Genomic DNA, 26,086 nt, shown 5'->3' on the forward strand with positions numbered 1-26,086 from the left:
CATAGTCATTGAAGCTTTTGACTATGGCAAACCAAATAGCTCTCAAATTTTCAGTAGATATCATTGGAGGAAAAGCAGGGACTAAAATCCCTCCAATGTTTCTGATCACTTAAAAATGGCACTAGAACCTTTAATTTTCATTCAAATGAGAAGTCTCCTAATCTTCTAGAACTATTGATGTCCTATAATGATCTCTAGGGGAAAAAATAAATAAACATACATCTGTGGTCTTTTTTCTGGAAAAAAGCACAAAATTCTGCATTTTGTAAATAAAAGCTTGAAGTGTCTACAGTAGATATTCTCTGATATACTGAATCTGGTTACGCAATCTTCATCAAGATTTGTTGACTTTTTAAGGGTGTTTCACACTTTTTTTAAAATCAACCTAATATTCTCACACGTGCAGGGGTAATACTAGCCAAAATATTGAGGGGGTGGGGGAGAGTTACTGACTGGCTGGTCATTTTTACCAACTATTTTTTTTTTTAATTTGCACTTTTTATAATTTCCACTTTTTTTATAATTTTCATAATGTCCACTTCAAATATGAAGCTTGAGAGCATAGTTTGGCCAAAAGAATTGTATAGCCAGAAGAAGATTAGCCTGTTAGTTCAGTTTCTTGTAAGAAGCAAATGTACAACTAGCTGTTGACCTAGTGCAGGAAGGAATAAGATAAGAGGAATAAAGTGATAATATGACTTGTGTACAAACAGAACTCAGGAGTAAGAACTTGACAATTTTAATTGAAATATACAGATCAAATGTAAAATAAGAAATTGCAACTACAAAACTTCAATTTAAAAGTCAAGCATTGGTTCAGCACTCTTAAAACACATCATGACAAGGTGATCAAAACAGTCATCATCCATTGGTGTACAGAAACATGTCATGACTGGTTTCAGTTTGCTGAAACTATAAACATGTCATGACTGGTTTCAGTTTGCTGAAGCTTCTTTTTGCCTTTGCCAAAGTTGATGATGCTGTCACAATCCACTGGTAAACTGACCAAATAGTTTGAATAGCAATGTAAATGTATAATTTTCAGAGAATAGGGTCTTAAAGATGGTGCATTCAACAATTTTATAGCCTTTTAATCTCAGTCCTGGCCAATAGATTTAACATAAGCTTTGCAAGATCTAAGTATTTTCCCAGAAACATCTTTGTGGCTTTGCAAAGGCTTTCATTGCTCTTGTCTATTTTGCCTAGTAGACTTCAGTATACTGGCTTCAGAAAAAAAGAGTTATCATGGATTGTATTCTCCAAGCAATTCATTTGGGCCCTGAGGATGCTGCAGAGTTTCTTGGCATAGAACAACTTCCAGTCATCCAGCAGGTTGACTAGGATTAGAAATTGTCCCTGAATAATGAGAAGATGGATGCCTAGGATGCTGTTTAAGTCGGAACTTGTCTTTGGCTAATGAACCATTTGTTCCACTGCTCGCTTTTGATACCTTGATCTCTCTTTCTGTCTTATCAGTCCCAGATGACAGCATGTGAGATGTTGTGTGTTGCCCTGAATCTTGTGTTTGCAATCACAAGTTCAAGTTGATGAATCTGCAGCTTTTCCGCAAAAATCTTTGTGTTAAACAGGACTTGGCATATGAACATATGCCAATGTTTTGCATAGTCAATATCTAAGACATGTTTGTATGAATTACAACCAAGTTTGGCTAGAATTATCAAGACAAGATTGGTCATTCATTGAGAATGCAGATGCTCTTGAATCATGGAGTAAAATGAGATCCTTGTAGGGTAAAGGTACTGATGATTTGACGGTTTTTGTAAAAAAAAACGGTTTTTTTATTCTAGAAGTCCTAATTTAAAGACTTTTGGTTTGAAAAAGGTTTCAGTATGTAGGAAAAACATCTAGGAATCTAATTGTTTGTTGAGAAGTTTGAAGTTTTATCTGAAAAAGGTACAAAACTCTTATTTTCTGAAATTAGAGCATATTCACCTACAAATTCGACATAACAAAAAATTTACCAGTTTTCAGTGCAAGACAGAACCCAATTCAACATGTGTCATACTTGGGGAATACCTGTGGGTGGAACCTGGTATATTCAACACATATATTTTTGTTTCTTTGTTTTTCTTCAACTTCATTTAATGTATAAAAGCATAGAATACTGTTCAAAAAGTAGAAGTAATAAAAGTACAAAATTGTTTCAAGTATGTAGTATTGAGTATAACAAAATTGGTTTAACAAATTTTAATATATAGTATTAAATACCAATAGTATTTAATATAACAAATTTAGTATAACAAAATTGTTTGTTTGGGAGTGGATTTCAAGAAATTTAAGAAGTTTATTGTCATTATATTTGATTTAGTGGATTTTATTTTCATATGCAGATTCGTAGCTTCATCCAAAACATAGGTTAGGATTTTTTTTTTTGGGGGGGGGGTCACTTTTGATATTTCTATCACCTGGTACTAGGCATTTACCCCCCTCCCCCCACCCCCACAAAAAAATGAGATTTTTCAAATTTGATAATATTTTTTTTTTTAGTTTCATTGATAAGTGCTAAGGAAAGGGAAAAATGACTTCCATGTGGTAGTGGTAGTAGTCAATTTTTGGGCAGTAGCAGGCACCCATAAATTGGACAGCTATATTTACATCAGTAGGCTATTGTAAATATATTTTTGTCAGTGGACCCTGAAATTTCAACACCAATTATTTCTCATTTGTTTTACATGTTCAGTGAAGTTTTGACAGAGTCACCTATATTTTGACAGGGCCTGTTGCTGTCTGTCAAAAATTTTGACAAAGTTACTACAAGATTTTCACAAAAGAAATAAATCAGTTTATAGAAGGTGTTATCTACGTTTGAACTTGACTGAAGGAATATTTTTAATGCAACTGGTATTCCACTACATTAAACAAGAATTTTTAACACTTGGAACCTAGCTTTGACACTGTAATATTTGTTGCCATTTTAATTTTATCAAGAAAAAGCTAATGTGACTAGAATTCAGATAAAATCAGATGCATTATTACTGATCCCATCTTTTTTTTTGCAATAAATAACCGAGTAACAGCGGTTTAGAACATTGCATACCTGAAAAATTGTTGGGAGTTCCTTTCTTGTCAAAAACAGGACATTGACTGAATTAAATGTTCTTTTCTTATCTGGGTGTACTGTATATTGTGTCAACATTTCCTATCGTTGAAATACAAAAACGACTTCACGAGATGGCGCTACAAGTCACAGCTAAGCAGAGTTATTCCATTTTGAAGGAAAATTTCAACAGGGGTTGCAAAATTGCACTGTTGAATCATTGTTAGCTTTACCCTATTATCTTGTGACAAACATACAACAATTAGGTCACATGGATCTGGGATGTATTTTGGAGGTATTTATCCCTGCAAAACCCAGAAGACACTCAGTAGCTGAGCTTTCTGTTGATGGAGCATCTATTACCAGCCCTAAAGAAATAGCTGAGACACTGAACAATCAGTTACTAAAAGTCTTCACTGTCCCAGATAGAGATCCACTTTTCAGCCAACCTAAGTATACAGTTGATAAAGCAATGTCACCAATTACTGTCAGTAAAGGAAACATTGCGGCTAGACTGAAAAATCTGCACTAGAACAAATTTATAGGGCCTCAGAGAATACACCCTTGGAGATTAAAGGAAGCTCATGTAGAATTGGCTTTGTTTCTTGCAGCACTTTTCAAAAAAAATCCCCGGATACAAAGACAGTGCTGAGAAGCAGCAGAATGCTAATACTGCCTGTATCCATAATGGTGGCAGCCAATTAGACCCATCAAACAACTGCTCTATTAGCAGTACGACCATTATTGGGAAAATTCTGGTAGGAATAGTAAAAACTGCCATTGTCAGACACCCCACCTCCAACAATCCTATTATGCTCAGTCAGTACAGATTTAGATCAAAAGAATCCATTGATGCTAATCTGATAGATGCATACAATTTTGTCAGAGAGCTCCTAAATAGAGGAATTCCAGAAGACCTTGATCTCTTAGATTTTGCCCAAGCATTTGACAACGTATGTTGTCGTCAACTACTGGCTGAATTAATTGCAATTGGGATAAGCCAGGAGAAAAAACATCAGCCCTGCAAAAAGAACCAAAGTACAATCCTTATTACAAGCTGACCTAGACCAACTCTCTGATTAGGCAAGACTCTGGAGGTTAGAATTCAACATTAAGAAATGCAGGACAGTTCATTTTGGCAGAAAAATGTGAGAGATCAGTATCACATGCATGGAATAGATGGTATTGGGCAAGCGATTGTTGCATCCCATGCTGAAAGAGACCTGGGTATACCTGCAGATGATGAATTGAAGTTTGATCAACATGCTCAATCAGTTGCTTCCTAAGTGCTCCAGACCCTGGGAATTGTAAAAACAACATTCTGCAGTAGGTCACCAAGTAGGTGACCTACTTTTACACTCGTAAAAAGGGATGGGATAACCCAAATGTCAAGTTTGCCAAGAAGAGATCCAAGTTCTGGTTCGAATTGTGGAAGGACTGCGACAAACCCCGCTCTGGAGTAGTTTTTCAGTGCTTTCGACATGCCAAAAAAGAATTCAAACGTACTGTCGAGAACATGCAAGTCCAGCAAGTGGAGAAGTTGTCTTGTGATTGCATGAGTGACCCAAACATCTTATGGAAGTGATTCCAATCTAACAGGGCCGACGCTGATGTGTAAAGTCCCATTCCCGATGAAAGTTGGGTAAACCATTACAAGGACGTGTTTGCGCCACCCCCCAACGAGCTGGACTCCGTTTATAAATCTGAGTTAGATAGGCAATTAATCAGCGCAAAACTCCGCCGCACTGATTTCATTGTTTCCAAATGGCATATTGAGATAATTGTGAGAAAATTGAAAAAGAACAAGTCTCCAGGGCTCGATGGGATCACTCCGAGGCACTTACAGCACAGCACAGAACGTCTACATGAGTACTTAGCCTTACTATTCCAAATGAGCATCGAGCAGGGACTCACACCTGCCAACTTTCATGGTTGCCGCACATCCAATATTCTGAAAAAGAATCGAGATTCCTTGCTTTGTAAAAGCTACAGACCAATCACAGTTTCATCGGTTATCAGCAAAGTATTTGAGAAGGTACTGTTGCCCCACATTACGTCACACGCTCTAATGGGAGACAAACAACTTGGATTCAGAAATGGATTGGGCTGTGGACACGCCCATCGGCTACTAAGAAGAATAATGAGGTCTACATCTTTAGTTAAAGAGCCACTCTTTGCCTGCAGTGTCGACATTTCCGCTGCGTTCGATTCTGTCGTCCAATCGCAGGCACTGTGGTGCATCTTAGATTCAGGAGTCGACCCCTGCATTGTCCTTGTTCTCCATGACTGGTACTCCCACATGCATATTCGTCTAGCTTTGGGATGGGAAACAATCGCCGGTCACCGCAAGCAAAAGCTTTCTGAACCCATTTGGCTCTTCAAAGGAGTTCGGCAAGGATCTGCTCTAAGCCCTATCATCTTTAATTCTGCGATTTACTCTGTAACTAGATTTGTTCGTGGGACCTTCTTTTTGGAGGGCTTGGATCTAAGTTTCATTTCTTATGCAAATGACTTGTTGCTCCTAAGCAGCACGCTGAGGGGTCTACAAGAGAATCTTCGTCTTTTAGTGACCCTATACCGAAGAATAGGACTACGAGTCAACATAGAAAAAACCGAATTTATCGTTTTTAGCGGCACCAACTCGACCAATTCCAATCTTGTCCTTGACAGTATCAGAATCCAGCAGTCCCAGTCCCTAAATTACCTTGGTATTACGTATGGTCATACGCCTAGGTCAACTAGAGGCTTGTTGGCTGAATCAGTCTGTAAATCTATCCGCTCAGCATATGGAATAGCTGTCAAATGCAAGTGGTCATTTAATCGATTTATTAAGTCAAAACTATTCAACGCCGTCGTCTCTCCTGCCATCTGGTAAATATCACCCTTGTGGGAAATGTTGTCCCTCACCGAGCGTCGAAAAATACGAACCACGTACTACAGATTTGCAAAATTTGTGCTGGGACTTCCACTAAGATTTTCTAACACGGAGATCTCATCCATATATGGAATCCTTGATCCATCAACCAAGGTGATTGATCTAGAACGGAGAGCCTCAAGACGATCCCTCAGTAAACTCTACGACTCACCGCTGACTCAACTGATTCTGTGAATGAAATACCTATATTTAATTTTTAGTGTTGAACATGTTTTTCTTCTTTCTTTGTTTCATTTTGTACTCCGCTTTTTTTTTTTTCTTTTTTTTTTCATTTCTCCATTGTAAGCGGGCATAAATAAATATATATATATATATATATACACTTCATGGTCCTAGGTATTGCCTTTCATAAAAAGAGGTCTCAAGTAATGCTGTTTTGAAAGCCGCAACATCATTCACCAGAACTACTCGGTCGGGCAATGTGTTCCATGATTATACTGAACGATTTACAAAGGAACTCTATCCAACTTTCCTTTATACCCTTGGCTGGTACAATTTTAAAGAGTTCTGCCGCATAGATTGATAATGACCAAGCTCAAAGAAATCTTCCCAAGACACATGGTTAATACCCTTTATGATGCAGAAAGTGTTCACAAGGTCCATTCTGTCCCTTCTTAATTGCAGAGATGGTAAGCTCAGGCTACTCAATCTCCTCTCATAATATATTGACATAGTCTTGTCAGGGAAAAAGAAAATAATAGTTAAAATTGTTTTTTTTTAAGACTTTATAGTTTGGCCTGCTATTTATATGCTAGAGAAAAATTTTCAGCAATTTGTAACAACATGTACCCTTTTAAAAATCTGGATACAAGTAGTAGGGATTAATTTAGTTTCATACCTCCTCTAGTTGACCTGAAATGGAAAACTTGATACCATTCACAAAAAAAATTTGTTTACTTCCTTTGATAGCTTGGATACACTTACGCTATTTTAATTTGGAATAAATTTTAAGAGAAGAAGTAGCCCCAAAAGTTTGAACATAATACCCTCAGTCCTTCTTGGGATACTGCTGAGATGCCTTATTGGGAATTAGCCTTAAAATAGTGGATTTTGATTTAATCTTAAGGCAACATTTTTTTTTTAAAACTATTGGGCAAATGGGAGGGTGGGCGTGGGAGGAGGATTAGTTGCCTTTCAATCACTTTTGACTATTGAAAAGGGCATCAGCCCTTTTAATTTTCAATTGAATGAGCCCTTTTTGAAGTTCCTACAACAAATCCTTTGATACTAAGTGCCCTGGTCTAAACAATAACAACAAAAAATAATACATTATAGCCACATTGATCTTTACTGTAAAAATGTCAAGCTTTTGACCATTAAAAAGGGCACTGGGCCTTTTGATTTCCAATTGAATGAGCCTTTTCTGAGTTTCTACAACAACGCTTTCTATAAACACCTTATATGCCCCCAGGGCATAAATTACAAACTTTACCCTAATGGCTGTTAGGGTGGTTGTCATCCTCTAAGACCTAATTTCCTGAACTTACAACTACGTTAAACAAAATGGCTATCTCAAAATTTTGATTGGATGTGTTTGGGGAAATGTTGGGCATGAGAGGGGCGTTAGTCACTCTCCAATCACTTACAACTATTAAAAAAGGCACTAGCCCTTTCAATTCCAATCCAATGAGCACTTTTAAAGTTTCTACAACAACGCTTTCAATAAAAACCTTACCCAGGGCTTAACTTACAACCCTTACCCTGAGTGCTGGGGGGGTTGTCATCCTCAAAGACCCATTTTCCAGAACTTTCTACTACATTGAACAAAATGGCTATCTGAAAATTTTGAATGGATGTTTTTGGGAAAATGGTGGGCGTGAGAGAGGGGTTAGTTACCCTCCAATCACTTTTAACAATTAAAAAGGGCACTAGCCCTCTCAATTTCCAATTGAATGAGCCCCTTTTGAAGTTTTTAAAACAACTCTATCTATAAAAACCTTATATACCCCCAGGGCATAACTTACAACCTTTGCCCTGGGGGCTCTGGGGGTTTATCATCGTTAAATGCATAATTTTCAGAACTTTCAACTATGTTGAACAACATGGCTATCTATAAACTTTGATTAAAGGTTTTTGGGGAAATGGTGGGCGTGAGAGGGTGGTTAATTAATCTCCATTCACTTTTGACTATAAAAAAGGGCAATTTCCAATCCAATGAGCCCTTTTTGAAATTTCTACAACAACTTTCTATATAGACCTTATATGCCCCCAGGGCATAACTTACAAACCTTGCACTGAGGGGTCAGAGGGGGTTATCATCATAAAAGACCTAATTTCCAGAACTTTCAAATATGTTGAACAAAATGAATATCTCAAAATTTTGATTGGATGTGTTTGGGAAAATGGTGAGCATGAGAGGGTGTTAGTTCCCTTCAATCACTTTCAACTATTAAAAAGGGTACTAGCCCTTTCAATTTCAAATCAAATGAGCTCTTTTTGAAGTTTCTACAACATTGCTTTCTATAAAAACCTTATATGCCCCCAGGGTATAACTTACAATCCTCCCCCCGAGGGCTGTTGGCGTGGGGTTATCCTCCTTAAAGACCTAATTTCCAAAACCTTTAACTACGTTGAATAAAATGGCTATCGAAAAATTTTGATTTTATGTGTTTGAGGAAAAGATGGGCGTGAGAGGGGGGTCAGTTGCCCTCAAATCACTTTTGGTTATTAAAAAGGGCACTAGCCCTTTGAATTTCCAATCGAATTAGCCCCTTTTCAAGTTTCTACAACAAAGATTTCAATAAAAACCTTATATGCCCTCAGGCCATAGCTTATAACCCTTGCCCTGAAGACTGTGGGGGGAGTGTCCTGCTCAAAGGTACAATCCCCTTAACTTTAAACTGCACGGAACGAAATGGCTATTTCAAAATTTTGATTGGATGTGTTTGGGGAAATGGTGTGACAACCCTCCCCCTGAGGGCTGTGAGGGTGGGGTTGTCATCCTTAAAGACCTAATTTCCAAAACTTTCAACTACGTTTAATAAAATGGCTATCCAAAAATTTTGATTGTATGTGTTTGGGGAAAACATGGGCGTGAGAGGGGGGTTAGTTGCCCTCAAATCACTTTTGAATATTAAAAAGAGCACCAGCCCTTTGAATTTCCAATCGAATTAGCCCTTTTCAAGTTTCTACCACAAAGATTTCAATAAAAACCTTATATGCCCCCAGGCCATAGCTTATAACCCTTGCCCTGAAGACTGTGAGAGGAGTGTCCTATTCAAAAGTATAATCTCCTTAAGTTTAAACTGCGCGGAACGAAACGGCTATCTCAAAATTTTGATTAGAGGTGTTTGGGGAAATGGTTTGCATGGAAGGGGTGTTAGTTGCCTTCAAATCACTTTTGACTGTTAAAAAGGGCACTAGCCATTTAAATTTACCAACGAATGAGCCCTTTTTAAGTTTCTATGACAACGCGTTCTACAAAAACCTTATATGCCCTGGGGCGTAACTTACAACCCTTGCCGTAAGGGCTGTGGGGGGGGGGGTTGTCATCCTGAAAGACCTAATTTCCAGAACTTGCAACTATGTTTGGGGAAGAGGTGGGCGTGAAAGGGGGGTTAGTTGCCCTCCAATCACATTCGACTAATAAAAAGAGAACTAGCCCTTTGAATTTATAATCGAATGAACCTGTTTTGAAGTCTCTGCGACAACACTTGCTATGAAAATCACATATGTCCCCAGGCCATAACTTACAACCCTTGCCCTGAGGGTTGCAGGGGAGTGTCCTCCTCAAAAACATAATTTTCATCTGGAAATCAACCACGCTGAACAAAATGGTTATCTCAAAATTTTCATTGGATGTATTTCGGGAACAGGTGGGCATGGAAGGGGTGTTAGTTGCCTTCCAATTACTTTCAACTATTAAAAAGGGCACAAACCACTCCAATTTCCAATTCAATGAATCCTTTTCAAAGTTTTCTACGACAAATTCTTTGATACAAAGTGCCCTGTTCCAAAGGAAAAAAATAATAAATAATACATTGTGCCAGCATCGTTCTATACTTAGGTAGCGCGATTGCGTTGTCTATGAATGTACAGTTCCTGTATGATTTCAAATATTTTTTGGACAATGGATGTTTTGCTGCAGGTGTGCTGTGAAAAGAGATTCTTTCTATAAGCTTTGAATCAAATTTAGCATGCTTGCCTTCCCAGTTTATCTCCAATGTGTTCATTAAAAATAGCGACGAAGACCACACTGCCTTTCCATCACAAACAACAAAAGTACGAAGAACAACAGGGAAATCTTTTTGTAAGACAGTGGAGCTAATTTGAATGAATATTTCGGCCCTATGTCCAAGGGCCGTCCTCATCAAGAAAAAAATATATATAATAAAAAATACACACAACAACATGGTATAAATAAAAACAAAAAAACCAAAAAAGTGTAAATTTTTTTTTTTTTTTTTCAAAACAGTCCAAGCATCATTACATAAGCGAAGTTAAACCAGGACTGATAAAAAGTAAGGTAAAATAATACGATTAAATGAAGTGAAATAAAAATAAATTAAAAACACGTTCTTATTGCTAATCCAGCTTTTTTGGCAGCTAACCTCAAAGGTCTTTTTGTGACCGGTTCTGTGTTATTGTCTATCGGTTTTTTTTAATATTTTGTAAGATCATTTTTAATTAAATTTGTGTAAAGAGCATTTAGTGTATATTCCCCCAGGTCCCTATTTAAGGAAATATTATTATTAATCTTAAGTCTAATTTCAATTGATTCTCGGACTACCTGCTTTATGCCCAGGTCATTGCTAATAAGGGCAGATTCATCAAAAAGTATATTGTGGGTAGGATTTTCAAAAATATGGCTGCCTAATGCAGAATCAGCAGAAACAGTGGAAATATTAGAATTTAAGGCTTTGACAATATCATTTTTATGTTGTTGTATGCGCTTTTCTAAATTCTGGTGTGTTCTACCTATATAATATTTGCCACAATCGCATGGTATTTGATAGACCCCTCTTTGGCGAGTAACTGGGGTTTTATCTTTACCAGAATTTAGAAAATTTATGATTCTAAAATTATTTGTGAATACTACATGCAGATTATTTTTTGTGCAAACTTTTTTAAGATTTGTAGTGATTTTTGGGATATAGGGGAGGTAGATTATATTTAAGGGCTTGTCAGACATCTCACTTGGTAAACTACCATTAATTTTACGGGCATGTCTTTTCAGTCTACAATTAATTACACTATTAATAAATGTCATACGATATCCATTTCCAAAAAGTAAGTCCTTGATAAAGTTTAATTCTGCTGTGATGTGGGAAACAGACCAAATATTTAGGGCGCGATCGCCGAGGGATATCACGACTGCTCTTTTCACTTTGGGGGGGTGGTTTGAAGTAAAATTCAAATATCTATTATTTTGTGTTGGTTTTATATAAATAGTAAAATTAAGTTTATCAAAGATACGAATAACTAACACATCTATGAATGGGATTTTATTTGCGATTTCGATTTCTAAAGTAAACTGTAAATTTCTATCATATGTATTAAGGTGATCTAAAAAACCTTTAAGCTCATTTTCCCCATAGTTCCAAAGTGAAATTACATCATCCATGTACCGTCCCCAAAAAATATGTTTAAAAAAATACGAATCTAAAGCCCAATTTTCAATATGTTCCACATAAATATTCGCCAGTAACCCGGAGAGGGAGCACCCATCGCTAAACCATTAATTTGCTGGTAAAAAGAATTACTGAATTGGAAATACATTGAGTATTTGTTACAAATTTTAACAAAGGTCATTAAAACATCACAATCTATTCATGCTGTCGAAGCTTATATTCAGTGATAATTTTCTTTTATTTTTTTTCTAATAACTGTTCAGATGCTGTGACATCAATATTTGTATACATTGAAACAATGTCAAAGCTACTTATAATTGTATTTTCTGAGATATTTACGTTTTTTAGTTTTTCAACTAAATCTACCGAATTACATATATATGATTTTTGAGAGTAAAGCAAAGGTTTAAAGGCTGTACATAACCATTTCCCAATATTGGATGTGGGGGCTTTCGTACAAGCTACTATGGGCCTTAAAGGAATGCCTTGCTTATGTAATTTTGGTAGGCCATAAAACTTTGGGCAAAAGCTACCACGAGGGAAGAATTTATTGTATAGCTGCGGAGTAATTTTACCATTTTGTTTTAAACTTTTTAATTCATTTATAATTTTGTTTGCAAATTGATCAGTATGATCGTGGGTTGTAGTTCTATATGTTGTCTCGTAATTCAAATGAGAATAAATTTTTGTATCGTAATCTGTCGTATCCATGACAACCAGAGAATTGCTTTTATCTGCTTTACATATAATAATGGATGAATCTTTACGGAGATTAGATAGTATTTTTAGGTCATACAAATTATCTGGTTTTTTATTGGCGGGAAAATTAATCTTTTTTTGATTGTTGTAAAGGGTATCTATAAGACTAGCCCTAACTTCATCTGGGTTGGGTATAGATGCATAAAATTTGTGCACAGAGAATTCTAGAGAGGAAATTAAATCTGCCGCAGGGACATGTCTGGGAAGAAAAGAGAATTTTGGACCTTTTTCGAGAATTTGAATTTCCTTTGGTTCAAGCGTTCTAGAGGATAGATTAACAACAGCCGGTCCAGGAGTGAATCTTGGAGTGTAAGTAGGGTTATTTCTCGAAAATTCATATCTGAGGTTTTCCAATTTCTTAATAAGTCGTTCATTTGATAAGCGGAAATCATGGCTAAACAAATTTCTTTCCAACCTAGCAACATGGCTAAAATCAACAGAGGACAAATTTTCAAATAAATTTTTTTTTAAGGATTTCCTTTCAGAGGAAATAATATATCTTTTTTGTTTTTTGTCTATAATGATGTGTGCTAATGTTTTAAATTGTAGTGTGTGAGCAAATTGCTCTTCTTTCCGGGTATTTAAGTGTAATCTGAATCTTAAAGACTTGGGAATAAGATTTTCAATTTTGCAAGATTCCAAGAATTTCTGCTGGTTAATGATAATAGCATGTTTTTTGCCTAAATTAATAAAGTAACAGATATCATTGGTCAATTGCTCCCCATAAGCAAGACGAAAATAGAGACGAAGACCACACTGCCTTTCCATAACAAACAACAAAAGTACGAAGAACAACAGGGAAATCTTTTTGTAAGACAGTGGAGATAATTTGAATGAATATTTCGGCCCTATGTCCAAGGGCCGTCCTCATAAACACAAAAATATATATAACAAAAAAGACACACAACAACATGGGATCAATAAAAACCAAAAAACCAAAAAAGTGGAAATTTTTTTTTTTTTTTTTCTTTTTTCTTTTTCTTTTTTCAAAACAGTCCAAGCATCATTACTTCAGCGAAGTTCAACCAGGACTGATAAAAAGTAAGGTAAAATAAGACGATTCAATGAAGTGAAAGAAAAATAAATTAAAAACACGTTCTTATTGCTAATCCAGCTTTTTTGGCAGCTAACCTCAAAGGTCTTTTTGTGACCGGTTCTGTGTTATTGTCTATCGGTTTTTTAAATATTTTGTAATATCATTTTTAATTAAATTTGTGTATAGAGCATTTAGTGTATATTCCCACCGGTCCCTATTTAAGGAAATATTATTATTAATCTTAAGTATAATGTCGATTGAGTCTCGGACTAGCTGCTTTATACCCAGGTCATTGATAATAAGGGCAGATTCATCAAAAAGTATATTGTGGGTAGGATTTTCAAAAATATGGCTGCCTAATGCAGAATCAGATGAAACAGTGGAAATATTAGAATTTAAGGCTTTGACAATATCATTTTTATGTTGTTGTATGCGCTTTTCTAAATTCTGGTGTGTTCTACCTATATAATATTTGCCACAATCGCATGGTATTTGATAGACCCCTCTTTGGCGAGTAACTGGGGTTTTATCTTTACCAGAATTTAGAAAATTTATGATTCTACAAATCTTAAAAAAGTTTGCACAAAAAATAATCTGCATGTAGTATTCACAAATAATTTTAGAATCATAAATTTTCTAAATTCTGGTAAAGATAAAACCCCAGTTACTCGCCAAAGAGGGGTCTATCAAATACCATGCGATTGTGGCAAATATTATATAGGTAGAACACACCAGAATTTAGAAAAGCGCATACAACAACATAAAAATGATATTGTCAAAGCCTTAAATTCTAATATTTCCACTGTTTCTTCTGATTCTGCATTAGGCAGCCATATTTTTGAAAATCCTACCCACAATATACTTTTTGATGAATCTGCCCTTATTAGCAGTGACCTGGGCATAAAGCAGGTAGTCCGAGAATCAATTGAAATCAGACTTAAGATTAATAATAATATTTCCTTAAATAGGGACTTGGGGGAATATACACTAAATGCTCTTTACACAAATTTAATTAAAAATGATCTTACAAAATATTTAAAAAAACCGAGAGACAATAACACAGACCCGGTGACAAACAGACCTGTGAGTTTAGCTGCCAAAAAAGCTGGATTAGCAATAATAACGTGTTTTTCATTTAGTTTTCATTTATTTCAGTTAATAGTCTTATTTTACCTTAATTTTTATAAGTCATTGTTGAACTTAGCTGAATTATTAATTCTTGGACTGTTTTGAAAAAAAAAAATTTCCACTTTTTTGGTTTTTTGGTTTTTATTGATACCATGTTGTTTTGAATATTTTTTCTTATATATATTTTTGTCTTGATGAGGACGGCCCTTGGACATAGGGCCGAAATATTCATTCAAATTAGCTCCACTGTCTTACAAAAAGATTTCCCTGTTGTTCTTCGTACTTTTGTTGTTTGTAATGTGTTCATTGACACCTTGTCAAAAAACAGCCATGTTGCTTGTATTTCATAGCATTGAAACATAAGCACCTCTGCTTGTGCCTTCCTTTTCTAAGACCTCCCGATTTTTTTCAGAAGTAATGTGCAGCCAATTTGATTCTTTTGGTTGTTTATTTGGCAAATGGATTGCCAACAGCCTGCTCAGCAGCTAAAATCCATTTAGGCCTGTTGTTTTTGGGAAAACAGCATTGATTCATTTACAATAATCTTTGTTAAACATATTCATGCAGCCCAACACTTCATTTTACTTGGTTTTCTCTTTCATTAATCTGACCATTTGCATTTCATCAATCATCAGACACATGTAATTTGGGAGTTTTAAACTGTAATGCCGTTGCCTTGGATAGGCATTGCTTTCTTTACCACCCACAGTTCTTAACCTAGTAAACACATAGCCTGTCAGAAAGCGTGACTGTGACCTTAACGCGTTGCAAGTAATTGGCACTATTTTCTACCAAATGAGGTTTTCTGGTTCAAGAGAATAGGTGAAGATGTCTTGTCAGTATTGTGTTCTTTATTTAACCAAATGAAAAGTTGTGGTGCTGTCTGTAAAATCACTGTAAAATGTTGGTAGAACTGCTATGTTTACCAACCAAGATCAAGATTACATTACACGTAATGTCATTATTTTCATGTTCTTTATTTAACCAAATGAAAAATTTTGGCACTATCCATGAAGTCACAAAAAAACCTGCATTTACCTACCCAGATTGAGAATTCATTATATTTCATTTCAGTATTTTTATATTTTTTATTTAACCAAATGGAAAACTTTGATGCTATCTATAGAATAATGACAGGAGTCAGCAAAACTGCTGTGTTCACCAACCATGCTCAAGATTTCTGTAGATGACCTGTCAGTATTTTTGTTGTTTTTATTTAACCAAACAAAAAATCTTGGCAGAATCAGAAAAATCTTAGTTTAACCAACTCATTTTGTATTTACTGAGTGGCCAACAACATTAGAGAGGAGACCCTCCCCCCATACTCGATGAGTCTGCATACTTGTAGCTTTTGATGAGTGACATTTGACTTAATGAATTTTGTATCTTTGAACTCAGCATAAAATGCCAATACTTTTTATGTAATGATTATTATCAATTCCACCTTTTAGAGTTTCGGTTGATATTTGGCCAAGTTGCTCCTTATTTATTTGCTTAGTTACTTCTTACTTTTTACTTATTTGCTCCTTACTTCTTTGCTTAGTTGATCCTTCTTGGCTTAGCTGCTCCTTCTTTGCTTAGTTGCTCCTTACTTCTTGGCTTAGCTGCTCCTTCTTTGCTTAGTTGTTCCTTACTTCTTTGCTTAGTTTCTCCTTCTTTGCTTAGTTGCTCCTTACTTCTTGGCTTAGTTGCTCCTTCTTTGCTTAGTTTCTCCTTACTTCTTTGCTTAGTTGCTCCTTACTTCTTTGCTTTGTCGTTCCTTACATCTTTACTTACTTGCTTCTCATTTATGTGCTTTGCTGAGGACAACCTATGAATATAGAGCCGAAATATTTATTTATGGTTAAACAAACAAAAAATCACCATCTTAGACTAACTCCTCATTTTATTATATGTCATTTGAATAGAAGACACCATCTCCAAAGCCTGTAAGAACATCCCTTAATTCGAAGGGGTAGAGGCAGATAGGAATATTTAAAGAATAATGCATCATAGACAAATGACTGCTTACTAAAGCATTGCCTGTAAAAATATTTAAGTTTGCAATGTTACTGGATCTAAAACAAAACATAATGTACATGCACAATGGTTGAAATGCAAGGTTTTCTGAACCTCCTAATTATAAATCAGAGGCTAAATAAGATACTTTCAGAGGCTACACACTTTTAACTACATACCTAAATGCAATAGCCTGGACAAGAGCTCCAACTTTTGCATTTTTACACATTATTGATATCAGGAGATTACACAGAATTTGTTGTATGTATCTAAAGGGCACTTGTGCCTAAGCCCATCCCCTCTCACTTCCAAGCTTCAAACATTTAGGCACATTGCATATTTTTAACTTGTGATTATTCACATATCATTTAGCGAGGGGTCTGAACCGATCATATGTCCGTCCTAAGTTCAAAATCGGTTTATTTGTGTCTCAGACATGTTGTCTGATTTTGTTTCCTGGACGAAGGGAGGAAAGTATCATTGTAAGCTATCTGAGGATCCTATATTGTTTACAGGTCATTTCTGCTGCCTCTTCTTAATCTGAGGTCAGCTTTGAGTAGTAAGCATTTTAATTTTTTCTTGCCATTTAAGTGATTTTTTGTGGAGTTATCTCAATTTAGTTTTGTTTTGTAGGTCCTTTCTTCTTATGCAAAGGAACTAACTACCTTTCTTCTTTCTTTTTTTTTAATATGAGTTATCTAAGGATCCTATGTTATTTACAGGGCATTTCTCTCTGATGTATTTTCATAGTCTGAGGAGAGCTATGACTAGAAAGCATTTTAATTTTTCTTTGCCATTATACTTTCTTGCAGAGCTGTCTGATAAACCCAAAACCGAAACTAAACCGAAAATTAAAGAATGCAAAATGAAGAATTTTAGCATTCCCAAGCTCAGAATATAAATAAATTTTCAAATCACTCACAATAAGGCGGATAGGATAAATGACGGAAGGTCTCTGACCCTGTGAGTAACTATTTGAATAAAACAAAATTGACTTTTGGACTAAACTAAAAAGGATGTATTTTTTTACTTTTGGTTGAGTTTGCTCCTTATTAGGTCAAAGCTATCACTGTTACCATGATATATAGAAATCATATTCAATAGGGATATTTTTGTTTTGTTTTACATGAAAATATCACCTTCAAATGTACTTAAAGAGGTTTTTTGGATGGGTGAAATTGATTTCCGCATAATATTGTTAAGATAATGAAACAACATTTGGGTAAAAAAAAATAATTTAAGACAAATTTAGACCTTGGCATAAGTGGCTCCCAGGAAGATTGTCATCCTTAGTTAAACAATCGATTTGTTTCTCACTTATTTTTTGACTAATTTTAAATAAATTTATCGTAGGCAAATGTTGCATTTTAGTATAGCCTATATTAAAGGACTTATTTTTCTAGAAATATTTCGTAAATTGCTTGAGCTTCACTTCAGATTTGGAAGTTAAAATGCTTTAGTAGGTAATTACTTAATTTTTGATTAACTTTTTAATTGTAAAATAAAATGCTATTGCAAAATATATTTTTTTTTACTAATTTTAGGGCTATTTTCACATTCTTTAAGTCCTAAAAGTAAGAACAGCTAGATATACCCTCTTGGAAAAACATAATGGCTGTACATAATAGGCCTACACTTTGTAGTGTTTAATATAAAGCATTAAAACCACGAATTTAGCTTTCATTTCTGGAATTAAACCAATTTTTCTAAGTTTTTTGGATTGGAAAATTTAGCCTACTAACAGAATAAGCTGACAGCTATATTTTACTTTTTTACTGTGAAAGTTTATTATAAATTAAAATCAACAACTGCTCTTTAAAAATAGTTCCATCAAAAAGACAGTTTTTGAATGTTTGCACCCTCTAAAAAAATAATAATCAGATTGGTAATGATTTTAACTGTTGAAGGAGTTTATCATTTTCTTTCAACTGTAACAAGATTAAATTTGCTCTGCTGGAGTTAATAGTCAGTATCCTAATATATTTTGAATTTTAGGACCCTCCAGACTGAAATCTGTGTTGTATTCAGGTTTTGATGAAGTAGTTTAATTCTCATAGTTTGCATTAGCTCCATTCCAAAATCTTTCATGAACTTGTCCCACATTCTGAAAATTGCCGATTCCATCACACTTTCTGAGGATTGTTTCATTAAAAACGGTAAGTTTTACAGCTATTTTTGTTTGTCAGAATAAAAAAAAAGCTACTTTGTTCTAGAAAATAATTATTCCTTTTTTTTCTTCTTTCTCATTAAGTGGGCTTAAGAAAAAAATGTAACTTTATATGCACTTTAAACTAACGATTAAGAGCTGAGGGTGATAAAGTGACTTCTTTGTGATGGAAAACACATTAAAATTTAATTTTTTAGCTTTAATTTTTAGGTTTGGTGAGACAATTAAATAATCACGTTGATAAATATTTGGTCAATCTTCTCTGTGCTGGTAAGATAAACGAAATATTCCAATCAGAGAAGATTTCTATTAGAATTGGTACTCTCATTATTTTAAATAATAAAATTTGTCCGTATGGGGTATTCTTTAATCAAGCTTATAGTGTTCAAAGTTTAGGATTTATCTTGACTGTAATTTGAGTTGGAAACAACACTCTGATGCAATAGCAGCAAAATTGGCAAAAGGATTGAATCTTACAAGAAGGCTAAGGAATTAGATATCCTTTCTTTTACAGTCTTAATGTTACCTCAAAAACAATTGATACTTCCTACAGCAAGTTATGCTTAGCTACGTTTGTTACTGTTTTGCTAATTTTTACATGTAAAAATACTTTTTCTTAAAGTAAAGCCGTCAAAACAAAAGTTGTCCTGCAATAGTCTTTAAATTTTGTCTAGTTTTACTACTGGTGCTTTTCGAACTTTTTCCATATCTTTCGTCACCTATGTAGACCTGTTTTTAAGATACATGACAGGGAAGACAAGGGAATATGCCATTAGAAGATAATTGGCAGTGAGAATTATAAGCAACAGCGAGAATCACAACTTGTCAAAAACAAAATGAAGAAAAAAAATGAGCGATCAGCAGACACACAAAAGCGAATATCAGAAAGCATCAAATATGAAAGTGAAGAACAAAGAAGTATGCTATTAGTTGACAAGTGACTGCAAGAATTGGAACGAATCAAAAATGAAAAATACGTAGTAAGGAATAATACGTTAGAAGAACAACATCATCGTAATCTTCGACACTAGCAAACTCTGCTGTAGAACCCAGTACAAAAATATAAAGATGTAGTAAATGACCCAAGTTTTAATAAAAGTCATTGGGGCCATTGAGGACTTTATGTATTCGTTATGGGGTCCTCCATTTTCTTGAGGAAAGAGTAGCTTGCAAAGGTGATTTTTTGGAGGTTGCTGTTGGTCAAATTGCATTGAAATCTCCACAATTTTCGAACAGAAACATGAATTTGGAAGGTATATTGCGAGGCACAAACAACTACCCCAAAGGTCACATGAAGATGTGAGAAGTGGAGGATGATGTAAATGACAGCTCTTGGTATAACCCACAGTTACGACATATTGTGTTTTGTGGAAAACGGATTGATTTTTAAGAATACAAAATTTTTCCATAGATTACAGCAGGTGCAAACAGAGGATAATACGGATTTTTATTTTTGCTCCTTTCGGTATTTAGAAGTTCAGAGCTTCTCTTTTCAATGGTTCTATTATGCATCTATAGTTGCAAAAAAAACTCCCTAGAAACCCCTGTTAAATTATACTTTAAATGTGAAACACGAATATAGAGGTACCAACAAGTGGCACTAAAGCTAGAAACGAGCATAAATAACCTCTGGTGTTTGTGTACAACATTCAGTTGCCATTTTCAAAATTTTTACAAACCCCTTACCCGCAAAAAGTTTATATCAGCTTGTTCTGAAATAAATTATTGTGTACTTGGGATACGTGTGGCTCACAAATATACCCAAAACCGAAACTAAACCGAAAACTAAAAGAATGCAAATTGAAGCATTTTAACATTCCCCCATCTTTTTGAATAAAGCTCAGAATGTCAATAACTTTTCTAATCACTCACAATATGGCGAGTAGGATAAATGCGAGAAGGTCTTTGACCCTCTGAATAACTATTTGAATAAAACAATTTGGCTTTTGGACTAAACTAAAAAAAATGTATTTTTATACTTTTACATGGGAAAGGTTCGTGATTTGCTCATTCTTAGGTTACAGCTGTCACTGTAACCATGATATATAGAAAACTTATTGAATAGGAATATTTTTGTTTTGTTTTACATCAAAATATCACCTTCAAATGTACTTAAAGAGTTTTAGTGGAAGGGTGAAATTGATTTCATGATAATATTGGTAAGATGATGAAACAATATTTGGGTAAAAAAATAATCTAAGACAAACTTAGACCTTGGCATAAGTGGCTCCCAGGAAGATTGTCATTCTTGATTGAACAATCGATTCGTTTCTCAGTAATGTTTTAGGCAAATGTTGCATTTTAGTATAGCCTATATTAAAAGACTTTTTTTCTAGAAACATTTCGTAAATTGCTTGAGTTTCACTTCAGATTTGGAAATTGAATTGCTTTAGTAGGTAATTACTTAATTTTGATTAATTTTTAATTGATAAATAAAATGCTATTGCATAATATATTTTTTTTATCTAATTTTAGATTTATTTTCACATTCTTTAAGTCCTAAAAGTAAGAACAGCTAGATATACCCTCTTGGAAAAACATAATGAGATGTCTATAATACGCCTATACTTCGTAGTGTTTAATATAAAGCATCAAAACCATGAATAAAGCTTTCAAGTAATATGGTTGAGAATTTTTCTGTCTATCTTCTCTGTGCTGGTATGATGAACGAAATATTTCTATCAAAGCAGATTTCAATTAGAATTGGTGTTCCCTTTATTTTAAATGATAAAATTTATCTGAATGGCGAATTCTTAATTAAAGCTTATGGTGTTAAACGCTTAGAATTTATCTTGATTACAATTTGAGTTGGAAACAACACTATGATGCAATAGCAGCAAAGGTGGCAAGAGGATTGGATCTTATAAGAAGGCTAAGGAATGAGCTTCCACCAAGAGCTCTAATGATCCTCTATCATTCTCTTATCAATTCGTATCTTTCTTATGGTTGTTTACTGTGGACTAGTTCTTTGTGTCAAGTTTTAAAAGAGTCCAAATTTTACAAAATAAATTTGTTCGTGTCTTAGAGGGATATGTGAGATTTAAAAATAGCACTTTGAGTTGCTTCGCTAAAATGAAAATTCTAAACGTTTTTAAGTTAAGAGATTATCAAGTAACTGTTTTTGTTTATCAATGTTTGAATCGTTATTCGCCGGAGTGCTTTTGGGAAATTTTTAAGTCTAACTCAACGAGGATCTTTATTTCTGCTTTTTGTAGGAACACAGCTGTGGAATTCTCTCCCGGAGTGTATAAAGGGGGCAGGTAATTTTATTCAGTTTTAGAGTGGGTTCAAACCGCTACCTTCTGGGAAGTTGTTAATTTTTTTTTTTTGCGATTGAATTCATAAGTGAAATGTGAATATATATTATTATTATATAAGGATGGAAATAACCATCATATACAACCCAATGTGTTTCCCCAATGATTGTTGAAGTATCATGTAAGCGTAATTTTTAGTTCATAAAATATTTCTATCTTTTTCTACTCTCTATCTCTATCTCTCTGTCTGTCTCTCTCTCTCTCTCTCTCTCTCTCTCTCTCTCTCTCTCTCTCTCTCTCTCTCTCTCTCTCTCTCTCTCTCTCTCTCTCTCTCTCTCTCTCTCTCACTCTCTTTATTTCTCTCTCTCTCTCTATCTCTCTCTTTCTCTCTCTCTCTCATTCTCTCTCTCTCTGGTTTTCTTTTGCTTTGTAAAAATTGGATTTTAAAAACGATTTGTGAACAAACATGCACATACATATCATTATATGTGTACATATAATGTTTGTATATTTACATTTTTGCACGTAACTAAAAAGAAAAGACTGTCAGATATGCTTGGTGAACTTTACTGTTAAATAATTCTATGTCTGTTTAATTTAAATTTGTTTTAGAAGTTGAAGATGCTTTATCATGTGACAGCGAGAAGTCCTTTTATTTTCCAAACCATCTTTTGTTACCAAAACGTGAAGATGTTCCTTTTTTTAATTTACCTAGCATTTCAAGGCCATTTAAATTTGATTGCCACACTCAGGAATCCAAATTTTATAACAATGAAGGTACATCTGAAACATTGTATTTTTGTTGACTGAAATGTATTGGATAATTTTCTATTGAACAAAAATAGGACAAAAGGGCTTAATCTTAAGATGGAAGTTTGTTTTATTCCAATTTGCCGGTATTTGCTAAACCGTTTTTCTAGTCTTTCATGAAAATCTAAAAATTTTGACTTGAAAGTGGTTTTTGAGAAAATTTTCCTTATTTTCGAAAAAAGGATGAAACATCCCTTGAAAGTTATAGTAATGAAAATTAGACAATCAGATTCAGTGTATCTGAGAACCCTATTGTTGAGGTTTCAAGTGTCTATCTGGAAAAATGTGGAATTTTAAATTTTTGCCAAAAGAAAGATCATCGATGCGTGTTTATTTGTTCTTTTTTTCTTAGTTGTAGTTTTTCTCCCAGGGGTAATCGTATCGGCCCAGTGATCCTATAATATAATGAAAAGGCTCATTTAAATTGAAGTTCTAGTGTCCTTTTTAAGTGACGGAAAAGATTGGAGGGCAGCTAGGCCTCCTCCCTACTCTTTTCCCCCAAAAACCGTCCGAATTTTCTTTAGATAGCTTTTTTATTTATCATAGTTGAAAGTCCCAATAACTATACCTTTTTATGTCCCATGACCCCCCTCCCCCACATCCCCTGGGGAAAGGTCTTTAAGTTATAAAATTTGCCCATTTTTTACACAGAGTTTTTTTCGGTTGGAAGCCTGTATGCACTTTAGGGGTTAAATTTTCTTCTGTTTTTTTTTTTTTTTCCTGGGGAAACTATCAACGGGGAGGGAATGTTATTGGGGGAGAATTTTCCATGGAAAATTTTTAAACTGGGGGAATTTGCCAGAATTCTTTCACATTTTTTTCTTCCTTTCTCTTTTCCGTCTCAATTTTACGTGTGGAATTGTTAAGGGTAATTGTTTGGGTAAATTTTCACCGGGATTGAATTGTCTAGAGGATATATTCGTGGGGAGGGTACTTCTCCGTGGAGGTGAGGCCAAATTTCCTGGGGCTATTTAAAAAACGATCAGAAATTAAACATTAAAAAAACAAGTTCATTTCAACGGGAAGTAAGGAGCAACATTAAAACTTAAAACGAACAGAGATTACTAATATGAAAGGGGTTGCCTCCTCCTCAACACCTCGCTCTTTACGCTAAAGTGTTAACTTTGTTCCAATTCTTTAAGAAGGATTTATGGGACACGATTTTCTAATTGGAACAATAAGAAGGATTTTTAGACGGAACCGGGTATTATTGACCGAACCGGGCATAAATGCCGGTCTCAAGGTGATTTACGGTCAGCGTTTAATCTTCAATGAAAAAAAATACCGGATATTTCCTGATGACGGTGTCCCTAAATTTACAACCGAAATGTCCAAAGTTTTATTGTCATTGTTTTTCACTATTTATTTAGGGGGAACGGTATAGAAAACTTCCCGGCTATCTCTTACATGTTATATATCTTTAGCTTGTCTGGCGATAACAGACGCATAAAGGCATCGATTTTGGTTTCTATCTGTTTCCCTGATCCAACATAACCTGAATTTGCTATTTTTTTACTGGCCTGACTAAATTTGGCTTTTTCTTGCAAATTATATTTCAACTTGTGTAAGAAAACAATACACACAAGTTAAATAATTTTAACATAGACTTGTAGAGGATTTTGAAAGGAACAACTTGAATTCCATGTTTTTTCCTAATTAATTCAAAAAAGAAGTTTTCATCAGTTTATTTGTTTCTACTAAAAGTTTTTATCATCAGTTTTATCTTAGAATATCCTGAAATGTAGCATATTTAGTTTCAATTTGTAGCATATTTAGTTTCAATAAGAAATGTAGCATATTTAGTTCAATAAGAAATGTAGCATATTTAGTTTCAATAAGACCGGTTGGATCTTATTGACCGAACCGGGCATAAATGCCGGTCTCAAGGTGATTTACGGTCAGCGTTTAATCTTCACCGTTTCATCGTTTCATCAGTGAAACATCGGCTTGTTTACTGTGCACAAGCACAGGGAAAACTGAAGCAAAAGTACTAAAAGCTTGGAAGACCCCAACTACCAAAACATTTATTCGACTTGTACAGTGCATCTCTTCAAGAAGAGACCACAGCAGAACTTTGAACTCCCAAGACTGAAAGTTATAACTGCTGGTCGCAATTTAGAATCCAATATTTTCGAAAATTCTGGCTGGATGTTTGATATGCCATATTTTGTAAAGAGCTACAAAGAATTATTAATGAAACATGTGTAATTACCACTTAATTCATTTGGTAGTATGAACCTTTCTAAGACCCTAAGCCCGTAATAGGTTTGTGTGGTCTTAGGGGCTTAGGTCCCCATTATTTTAACAAAATGGCTATCTCGAAAATTTGATCGGACGGATTTGAAGTTAGAAGGCAAGAGGGCTGGTTGCCCTCCGGTCCCTTTTGATTCTTAAAAAGGGAAAAAAAACATTCAATCCCCAATAGAATGAGCCCCCGATGAAGTTATACCATCATTCCTTCCATAAAAACCTCAGATGCCCCCGGGTTCTGGGTGGCTGTATAAACCCCAGAGATGTTACTATATGATCTTTGATTTATTTTGTATAAAATGACAATCTAAAAAATTGATCAAACTGGTTTGGGGAAAAAAAGATTGGCTGGGGAGGGGGCTAGTTGCTATCATTTTACTTTTGACTTTCAAAAATAGAACTAGATATTCTTATTTACAATCGAATGAGCCCTTTCTAAAGTTTATGCTACCATCCCTTCTATAAAACCTTGTATAACCCAGGGTCATAACTTAAATCCATTGCCCCAATTTAATCCAACAACTCTTTCTATGTTATGGATTTCAAGTTTTAATTTGTTCTGTGTTTGTGAATTTGCTTTGAATGTTTCTGGTTTTGCTTCTTTATGAAAATTAGATTTTTAAAAAAAAATTTTGAGAAAAATCTGCATATATATCTGATTTTATGTATACATATAATGTCTGTATGTTTACATTTTTACACTTAACTAAAATGAAAAAACTGTCACATTTGTTTATTAAGTCTTACTGCAAAATGTTTGTATGTCTTTTTAATTAAAATTTTGTTGTAGGATTTGGAAATGCTTTATAAGGTGACAGCAAGAATTCCTTTCATTATCCTAGAAATATCTTTTCTCCAAAACGTAAAGATGGTTTCTTAGTTAATTTAACAAGCCTTTCAGGACCATTTAAATTTGAGGACAATACTCAGAAATCAATATGTGTTTACAATGAAGGTACATCTCAAACATTGTTTTTTTTGTTAATTGAAATGTATTGGGTATTATTTTATAGGACAAAAATAGGACAAAGGGACTTAATCTTAAGATTCTGTGCAGGTGTTTGCCAAACCATTTTCTAGCCTTTCATGAAAATTTTTTGTTTTCACTTGAAAATAGT

At 34.6% G+C, this 26,086-nt stretch overlaps 1 long non-coding RNA gene and 1 pseudogene across 1 annotated transcript in view; both read right to left on the bottom strand.

Moving 5' to 3' along the window:
* LOC148948087 (uncharacterized) overlaps positions 1-26,086 on the bottom strand; it is a 43,662-nt gene that overhangs the window by 5,378 nt on the left and 12,198 nt on the right. The window lies entirely within an intron of this gene.
* Positions 10,498-11,556, bottom strand: LOC148948088 (uncharacterized; annotated as a pseudogene).

The sequence above is a fragment of the Artemia sp. Qi Xiang Cuo genome, chromosome 10 (genome assembly GCF_049724085.1).
Source record: "Artemia sp. Qi Xiang Cuo chromosome 10, ASM4972408v1, whole genome shotgun sequence".
Taxonomy (NCBI): Eukaryota; Metazoa; Arthropoda; class Branchiopoda; order Anostraca; family Artemiidae; genus Artemia; species Artemia sp. Qi Xiang Cuo.